The sequence below is a fragment of the Lolium rigidum genome, chromosome 6 (assembly GCF_022539505.1).
Source record: "Lolium rigidum isolate FL_2022 chromosome 6, APGP_CSIRO_Lrig_0.1, whole genome shotgun sequence".
Taxonomy (NCBI): domain Eukaryota; kingdom Viridiplantae; phylum Streptophyta; class Magnoliopsida; order Poales; family Poaceae; genus Lolium; species Lolium rigidum.
In genome coordinates, this window is record NC_061513.1 from 51,042,491 (window position 1) to 51,052,880 (window position 10,390).

The following is a 10,390-nucleotide window of genomic DNA, read 5'->3' on the forward strand; positions in this document are numbered from 1 at the left end:
GTAGTACGTGTAGGTAGTGATCAAGTGTGTATGCAGAGTGCACTTGATCCTATTAGTTAAACTAGACCTTGCTGCAATGCAAATGACCTAATTAACTTGTTGGCTGATTCAATATGCCTCTATATATAGACCCTGAGCTGCTCGGTGCAGTTCGAGTAGTATACGACGTACGAGGTGGCATAATTAATCAATTGGTCGATCTTGTCTAAAAAGATGTCTCTGTTCTACAGCTAAGGTTGTGTTTTCCCTATCTATACCTTTCTTTGTTTTATTTTATTATTATACTGCAAGCATCACATTTCTTATTACCAATCCAATTACCGAGGCTTCCTTACAAACTTTTTACTCTCACGGGTAGGGGTAGTTAGAGATTTTTGTACGCGTGGTCACTTCCCACCGCGCAGCGACACGTGCGTCGCCGTCCCTAAACCCTAACCCTAGCCCTACCAAACGGAGAAGAGGAAGGACAGCACCCCCATAAATACGTGTCGTGTGCGCGGTCACCCATGAACAAGAGGTCGTGATTACTCTTTCCGTTTGAGTTTATAGGTCTATGCCCTTTTTGGAAGAGAATGTAGGTTCTTTGACCACGGATGACGTTCTGAGCCCGATCCGGTTTCTTTTCTGCCAAATGGGAAATATCGACGATATAACTTATGTTGAGCTTATGATATGTAGGAGTGAACGGGTCTTAATTCCCTATATTGGCTCTAGAGAGCAAGTTTGAGGCATAGAGTATAGGCTTAGAAGCGGTGGGCTTTCTCAGTTTTCATTATTTAAAATTATTTCAAATATATATATATATATATATATATATATTGATTATAGGTGAATTATATGTGATTTAGATAGCTCGGGGCTTGGCGGTTCAGGTGGAGCCCACTGTGGTTGAGGAGATGATAAGGTCAACTTGATGTTACTTTTTATAGACAATATTTCGTTGTATTTTTTCATTTATTTGGTTGTTGTATTATATAAACTTTCATTATTTGACAATAACATTTATTGTAATTTTTTATTTAATTTTTTTGTGTTCCACTCTAAGATGAATATTAATCTTTACTTGTATTCTACATGACACTTTGATTATTACATTTAAATGAATATATAGAGAAAAAATTATAAAATTATCTTTTGTGATAAATGGTCTGCATTTTTATCCATAGAAACATAATTATTGTAGAAGATAGAGGCAAAATAAATATTGCAACCAGAAGTTATGGAAAACACGTTCATGGGCGCATGGAGAGGTTGATTTCCTCATCTTTATAGCAAACTATTTTACTTTGCCATAACTCTGATTTTCATTAAATGTATGTTTTATATTAATGCAACATCCAGTATAAAATATTTGAATAATACTCTTTAGATATAGCTATAGAATTGTAAAATACTCTCTTGAATTAGAATACAAATTTTATGTTGGTACTAATGATTAAAATTATAAATACACGTGTATGGTAAATTTTGTTTCTAGTTTGTTGCAAAAAAACATTTTAGTTTGAGTTCTTCTTGAAAATGTTTTGTTAGTGGATATTAGCATATAAGAAATCCAATCTTTTCACATTATTCCAAATATTAATTCATTTACCTTGATGTATCTACATAAATATTAATGACATCAAGGTAAATATTACGCAGTCCACATATTTATGTAGATATTAGCATATAATGTGATTGTATGTGAAAGTTTTCACATGGTGTTATTACATATATACATAAATATGTGGACTTCTTTTGGATTACATGAATCTACCAAATAGCCGAGGAGAAATCTTGATTACAACAAGACTATGAATTAGGTGTAACAAAATGGATAGCTCTAGAACTTATGAAGTGTTGACTATAGTACAATGTCCATGGATCCTATTGTAGACGTGTTAGCTATAGACTTATAGTAGTATACTTTTGTGCACCATCCACACTATCGACCACATGCCCTTCGCGGAACATTTTTATGGAAACATGTGTCTCGAACCCGCTTATATATATCATGTATCATAGGCAAAGAGCTAGTGCAAGTTTCTATATTTTTAACATTTTATGTTATAATTAATGTTATACCACGCAAGTGCATGTGCACTAGTTGCATTTTTTCTATATGGTTTATCCAACTTTCCATAGTTTGTTTTTGACCAAATCTAACATACAAAATAATGAGAAACAATGGGAATGCTAGTTCCTACATTCTGACTTATGTATCGTGTGTCCATGTTCCATTCTTCTCGTAAAACTAGATATGTGGGTGATACCTACGTTTCGAATTAAAAAAAAATGTCTGGGTGCTACTTATCATCACTAACACATCAAAGGCGTTTGTGGTGATCTTCTATGCAGGCTATATTTTTTTAGACTAACATGGACCGCTCCCTGGCTCCATTTTATAGAAAAGGAACCATAGCGTTCGGGCTTACAGAGAATTAAAAGGTTCTTCAGAAACAGGGGTGCGCCATAGGCGAAACCACCCGAAAATCCAAAAATAAAACCAAAAACCAACCCTATCGAGATATTACAGGCCAATGACAGCCCTTTTTGAACACCAACAGCTAATCAAAAGCTACAGCCATCAAGGTAGGCACCACCAACATGTAGGAGCAGCTTCCTTTGCCCATCACAACATGCACAACATAATTGTCAGGGTGCTCCTGGAGGTAAGCAAGAGAGGCTCATCCTCCGTGTGGTGCCAGCCTTGCCGATGGCTTCTAGGATGAGATCCAACCGAAAGACTGGCAGCTTAGAGACTCTAGCTCCAACACCCTCTTGATTTTCTTCAACAAAAGCTCCCTGAATTGATCCACGAGCTCCCACTCTTGTTCTTTGAAAAGAACCTTCCAGTCCCTTACATAGGCCAGAATTGGGTGCCACACAAGAGAGTTCCTATTGTTCCATATACCCTAAAGGACAACAGATGAACTAATATTAAGTTGCAAGTATCTTTTATTACACAACCACTTGAAAGCCAAAGTAAAAACTCCGTGACCTTGACCTCAAAGATTTTGCAAGAGCAGTTGAGACACAATGCAATCAAAGACAAATGTGTAACAAATTCTATCTTTCTACATAAACTACACTATAAAGGTTTTGTATTTCCTTGTTTTCTGAAATCATCCCTGGTCATGATTTTTTTTGGGGGCGGGGGGAGAAAAGCCAGAGAAAAACTTGTATTCTAGGAGGAAGTTTAATTTCTAGACAACAGGTAAGCAAATAGGTTTAACACCCCTAAAATTAATCAAAGCATAAAGATATTTACATGAATAAACCCCATTAGATTTATACATGCAGATCATCTGATCCTCCTTGTTAGTTAAGGTAATGGTGGCAACAATGTTTAGCACCTCATACTGCTGAGACATAAGCTCGTCAGTGAAGGTTCTCCTGAAAGTACATGTAAGCTGACTTCCATTCCACAAGTCAGAAATGTTTTTTGTCTCTTGATTAACTATGAAGTAAATGTCAAATAATTGAGTATCTAGAGGTATATTACCAAACTAAATGTCTTTCGAGAAATGAATTTCCCTACCATTCCCTACATGCCATTTGTATCGAAATTTAACTTTCTCTTATGCAAACATTACACTCTTCCAGAACACGGAATGATGATTATCTTGATATCAGAGAATATTAGGGCACATAGTATTATACTTAGAATTAATTACTTCTTCCACAACTTTCCATCTTTCTGGATGTACCTCTTGATCTAAGACCCTAACAGACATACATACATTCATGTCATGGAGATTAGGGATGCCTATGCCACCATATTCCTTTATCTGGCATAGAGAAGGCCAATTATCTAGGTGGATCTTTTTATTAACATGAACATCACTCCAAAGGAAATTAGAAATCTTTGTATTAATCAAATTCAAATCAAATTTGAGGAATTTAAAGAAGGAGAGCATATAAATGGGAATACTAGCTAGCACTATTTGGATAATGTTCTCTTAGCTTCCAAGGATAGAAGCTTTTCCCTCCGCCCAATCATTCTACTCAATAGGCTATCCACTAAAGGCCGCAAGTCATCTCTTTTAAGTTTCTCAAAATATAGAGGAAGCCCCAAGTACTTAACAGGGAAATTCCTAGCTACACATTGAAAGATGTCTAAAAAGGGAAGCATCTCATTTTGATCTACATTAATACCTCAGCTCACTTTTATGACAATTAATGTGCATACCAGATAATTTCTCAAAACAAGTAAGAATCCATTGAAAATCGATAGCAATTCTACTCCCTCCATACCGATTTACAGGGCAATTACGTATTTTGAGAAAAATCTTTGACTAATAATTTGGTCAAGAAAATATAAGATGTATATCACAAAAATTATTCTATTGGAAATTTCTTTTGAATATGAATCTAATGGTATAATTTTTGTGACATATATCTTATATTTTGTTAACCAAATTTATAGTCAAACTTTTTTCTCAAAATGCGTAATTATCATGTAAACCGGTATGGAGGGAGTACTGTTTTTTCAAGGAATAAAGGGTGTCACATGCATACTGCAGACTAACCACCCCTTCAGGAATGAAGTCAGCACAGCTGATCAATCCAGAGTCAGAACCATTAATCAACATTCTAGAAAAAAAAAACATCAACTATAGTGTTGAACAAAAGATGTGCCAAAGGATCTCCTTGTCTAAGACTCTTACCATTAAGGAAGAAATCCCCCGCAACTTCATTAACTTTTACCCCCACATATCCTCCTTGTGTAATTTGCTTAATTAGAAAGAGGAATTTTTGGACCAAAACCAGATTGACAGGAGAAAGTCATCCTGTCAATCACTAAAGCATATCTGTTTATCACACCTTTAGTAAAAAAATTGAAACTGAAGCTAATCAAGCTTAAAGGTCTAAACTTTTTCATATTTCTAGCATTCATTCTCTTCTGGAATCAAGGTAATCATGGCTCTATGTATGCTGTATGACGAAATAAGTTGTTTATCATCCAATTGGGCAGAGTAATTTTTTTGGATAACCGCTCTCGCTGTGAAAGCGAACGTCTTTCAGAGGTTGCACTCGAGACAGGAGGAAGGGAACGGCTGGACTAAACCTCTCAAAAAGGAATCAGGTAGCAGCCCTTATCTTCTCCGACTTGAAAGAGTAAGATAAAACTACCACTTTCGTATTTGTGTATTACCGAGTGATAAAGTGATTGTTACTGACAAAAACAGGAGGCGGTATTTGTGTATTACCGATCGAGTGACTGTAACTGACAAAAACAGGTGGCGAATCGCTTCTACGACACGAAAGGTTCCCCGGCGCCCGTGATTTCTAGTCCGTTTTTGCTTGGTTGGAGAGAAAAAGGCTGGCGCGCTGAGAACCATAGCTAGCGGTATAATGTTATACTAGAACCCTATCATCAGGTTAATGAATTGGCGCCGGATGCGACAGCTGAAGCGGTCGTTTCGTTACGAACAAAGCTTCAATTTACTACACATTTCTTAATCTATCCCTATGTGCTGGTTTCAAAAGGAAATTCTAGCTGTCTCTTGTGCGCGCGCGCGCACACGGTACACACGCACCGGCCATCGCATCAGTGCGATTAGGCGACCGTTTCTTCCTTCACGAACTCTGCTGCTGATTTAGTATAGTAGTAATGAGAATATTAGAACAGCTGATCGATCGATCCGGGGTTTTGCTAGCTAGTAGCTCGATCGAAGGGGAGATTAAACTAGGCAGGGATATGAGGACACTTTCAGCACAGACGTCACCTGGCACGCCATGTCCCTTCGTCTTCACTCTGCACCGGCGTATAGCACGATCGCCACGATCGAGAGGAACGTTATGCGTTTTGTTTGTACAATGCGTCTGAGTGTGAGATGATATATTGACTGGTGCCATGCATGCATTCCGTCGATGTAAACCAAAGGAGCTCGTATGTATGCCCTTACGTACTCAACTTCGAGCGATCTGCGATGGATCGTGCGTGGAGCGGAATGTATGTGCCGTTTGTGTTCGTAGTTCAAGCTTAGGCCGGCATGCACACAGGGTTTACCCTTGGTGGCTTCATCAAACACAAAATTAACCCAAATTACGGGGAGCGAACGCGGGAATTTTAGTCCCGCGAAACGAACGCATCGTCTTCGTCTACCGTCGATCTTCAAGTGTATGCATCGCATAGCTTCAGGCAAGCTAGCGGCCCTGGACGTACGGCACTAATTGCAGCACGTCCTGCACGCCGCCGAAGGAAAAAAGTGCGTCGACGCTGGTATTGTGTGAGACTAGGGACAAGAACTTCCGTACCATTCAATTTGGCATCGGACATCTTCTCCAAATGGACCTGGTAAACTGTTTGTTGCTTTCAGAGAATTTGGTAGTTTGGCCCTGCATGGACGTGTACGAGTCTGAATTTTGTCAAGCTGATGTGCTCTCTTATGCTAGTCATAAATCATAATTTGGGAATTTGGTTCTGTGCCAGAATTGGTCAAGCACGACTCTATGTATTGTCTTGTACTACCTACTTTTTTCCAATCCCGTCCGACTAAGTAGAATATGCCATAGGGCTCTTTGGCAAGCATAGTAACCATCTTTCGAGGCTCCACAAGGAGAAGAAAATCGTGTGCTATGTTTGAATGTGATGCTTAATATGATACATATATGGCAATTAAGCTATATGCTTAGTTACTGGTACTATAACTCTCTTTCTCTTAGGGCATCTCCAAGCGCGCGACCCAAACGGGCGCTGGGCCGTCCGGTTTGAGCCGTTTGGGTGGCCGAGCGGACACGCGGACAGCGGCCCGCGTCTGCGTGTCCGTTTGGGCCGCGTGCTGCGCGTTGCGCGGACGCATCGCATAACCGGAGAAACACGAAAACAAAAAAAAAGTGGCAAATTTAAACGAAATTTCATTCAACATATGCCCTATTTTGGGCAAATTTGTACATAGCCCTATTTTGGGTAAATAACTAACAAAAGAAGCCCCTATATGGGCTTTTAAATTTAAGCTAAAAACCCTCTATTAGGGTTTGGTCGGCGGCGCGGTGGCCGCCGGTGCGCCGCCTAGCCCCTGTGGGCGTCGTCGGCGACGTCGTCGTCATGGACGACGTCCCCGGGCGGCGAGGCGCTGTTGTGGCTCGACCGCGCCGGGGACTCCGGCCACGGAGACCACAGGGCCTCCTCCCAGGCCGAGTGGGGGTCCGGAGCCACCCGAGGCTGCGGCGGCGCACGGAGCAGCGCCTCCTCCCTGAGGCGCTGCTGCCTCTCCTGCCAGGCGCGGCGCCTGGCCTCCTGCTGCCGCTGCTCCTCGCGGCGCTCCTCATCGGCGCGGCGCCTGGCATCCTCCCGCCGCGCCGCCTACTCCTCCTCCCGTCGCGCCTGGCGGGCCTGGGCGTAGAGCTCCCTGATACGTCCCAAACGTATCTACAATTTCTTATGTTCCATGCTACTTTTATGATGATACTCACATGTTTTATACACATTATATGTCATTATTATGCATTTTCCGGCACTAACCTATTGACGAGATGCCGAAGAGCCGATTCATTGTTTTCTGCTGTTTTTGGTTTCAGAAATCCTAGTAAGGAAATATTCTCGGAATTGGACGAAATCAACGCCTAGGGTCCTATTTTTGCACGAAACTTCCAGAAGTCCGAAGAGGAAACGAAGTGGGGCCACGAGGTGGCGACACGCCGGGCGGCGCGGCCCGGACCCCGGCGCGCGGCCCTATTGTGTGGGCCCCTCGTGACGCCCCTTGACCTGCCCTTCCGCCTACTTAAAGTCTTCGTCGCGAAACCCCCGATGCCGAGAGCCACGATACGGAAAACCTTCCAGAGACGCCGCCGCCGCCAATCCCATCTCGGGGGATTCAGGAGATCGCCTCCGGCACCCTGCCGGAGAGGGGAATCATCTCCCGGAGGTCCCTTCATCGCCATGATCGCCTCCGGATCGATGTGTGAGTAGTTCACCCCTGGACTATGGGTCCATAGCAGTAGCTAGATGGTTGTCTTCTCCTCATTGTGCTATCATGTTAGATCTTGTGAGCTGCCTATCATGATCAAGATCATCTATTTGTAATCCTACATGTTGTGTTTGTTGGGATCCGATGAATATTGAATACTATGTCAAGTTGATTATCAATCTATCATATATGTTATTTATGTTCTTGCATGCTCTCCGTTGCTAGTAGAGGCTCGGCCAAGTTGATACTTGTGACTCCAAGAGAGAGTATTTATGCTCGATAGAGGGTTCATGCCTCCATTAAATGCGGGACGATGACGAGAAAGTTCTAAGGTTGTGGATGTCTTTGTTGCCACTAGGGATAAAACATCGATGCTTTGTCTAAGGATATTTGTGTTGATTACATTACGCACCATACTTAATGCAATTGTCTGTTGTTTACAACTTAATACTGGGAGGGGTTCGGATGATAACCTGAAGGTGGACTTTTTAGGCATAGATGCATGTTGGATAGCGGTCTATGTACTTTGTCGTAATGCCCTGATTAAATCTCATAGTACTCATCATGATATATGTATGTGCATTGTTATGCCTTCTTTATTTGTCAATTGCCCAACTGTAATTTGTTCACCCAACATCTGTTTTGAAGGAGATATGCCCTAGAGGCAATAATAAAGTGGTTATTATTTATATCTTTATGTTTATGATAAATGTTTATATATCATGCTATAATGGTATTAACCGAAACATTAGTACATGTGTGATATGTAGACAACAAGAAGTCCCTAGTATGCCTCTTAAACTAGCTTATTGATTAATGGATGATTAGTTTCATAATCATGAACATTGGATGTTATTAATAACAAGGTTATATCATTATATGAATGATGTAATGGACACACCCAATTAAGCGTAGCATAAGATCTCATCATTAAGTTATTTGCTATAAGCTTTCGATACATAGTTACCTAGTCCTTATGACCATGAGATCATGTAAATCACTTATACCGGAAAGGTACTTTGATTACATCAAACGCCACTGCGTAAATGGGTGGTTATAAAGGTGGGATTAAGTATCCGGAGAGTATGAGTTGAGGCATATGGATCAACAGTGGGATTTGTCCATCCCGATGACGGATAGATATACTCTGGGCCCTCTCGGTGGAATGTCGTCTAATGTCTTGCAAGCATATGAATAAGTTCATAAGAGACCACATACACTACAAGAAAAGTTGCCATGGCCGACGAAGTTGAAGTCGCGCCGTGGTTGCTGGTGTACCATGGCCGACGATTTTGGTCCCTCCTTGGTGCATGTCAAAACTTTTTTTTTCTCGTTTTTGAGGCCACCTAGCCCGACGAAAGCGGCCAAAACGTCGCGTATGGTGGCCCGGGACGTGGTGCATCGCGAATTCTCGGGTTCGCCGGCCGAGTCAACGCAAATCCGCACCGCCGAGGGATGTAGAGCCCAGATGGCAGCCTCTCTGGCATTGTTTTTTTCTCGATCGCGCCATCTCGTTCAACGTTCTCCGATCGAGCCGTTTACGATGCAGGATCATGGGTCCCGCATGTCATCCTCTATGAACCAAAATTCTTTCTATTCTTGGATTTTTTTTGACCCCCTGATTTCTGGCTACTTCCTTTTTCTTTCGATCCCTTGCCGCCTTGGAAACGTTGAGACCGCTGCTGCTAAATGGGACCCGCATGTCATCCTCTATGTGAAATCAACTTTCTTTTCTTGGAGTTTTTTTGGCACCTCAAATTTGGTCACTTGCCTTTTTCTTTCGATCCCCTGCCGCCTCTCAAACGGTGATACCGCTGCTGCTAACTGGGACCCGCATGTCATCCTCTATGCACTATAAAACTTTCTTTTCTTGAATTATTTTTGGCACCTCATATTTGGTCACTTACCTTTTTCTTTCGATCTCATGCCACGTTTGAAACGTTGAGGAACCTGCTGGCTCATGGGACCCGCATGTCATCCTCTATGTACTATAAAAGTTCATTTTCTTGGTTTTTTTCACCCTCGATTTTTGGCAATTTCTTTTTTCTTTTGATCCCCTGCCGCCTCTCAAACGGTGATACCGCTGCTACTAAATGGGACCCGCATGTCATCCTCTATGTACTATAAAACTTTCTTTTCTTGAATTATTTTTAGCTCCTGATATTTTTTCACTTGCCTTTTTCTTTCGATCTCATGCCACGTTTGAAACGTTGAGGAACCTGCAGGCTCATGGGACCGGCATGTCATCCTCTATGAACAATAAAACTTTCCTTTGCTTGAATTATTCTTGGCTCCTCACTACGGTCACTTGCAATTTCTTTTTTCTTTTGATCCCCTGCCGCCTCTCAAACGGTGATACATGTTCTTGCTAACTGGGACCCGCATGTCATCCTCTATGCACTATAAAACTTTCTTTTCTTGAATTATTTTTGGCTCCTCATATTTGGTCACTTGCCTTTTTCTTTCGATCCCCTGCCGCGTCTGAAACGGTGAGG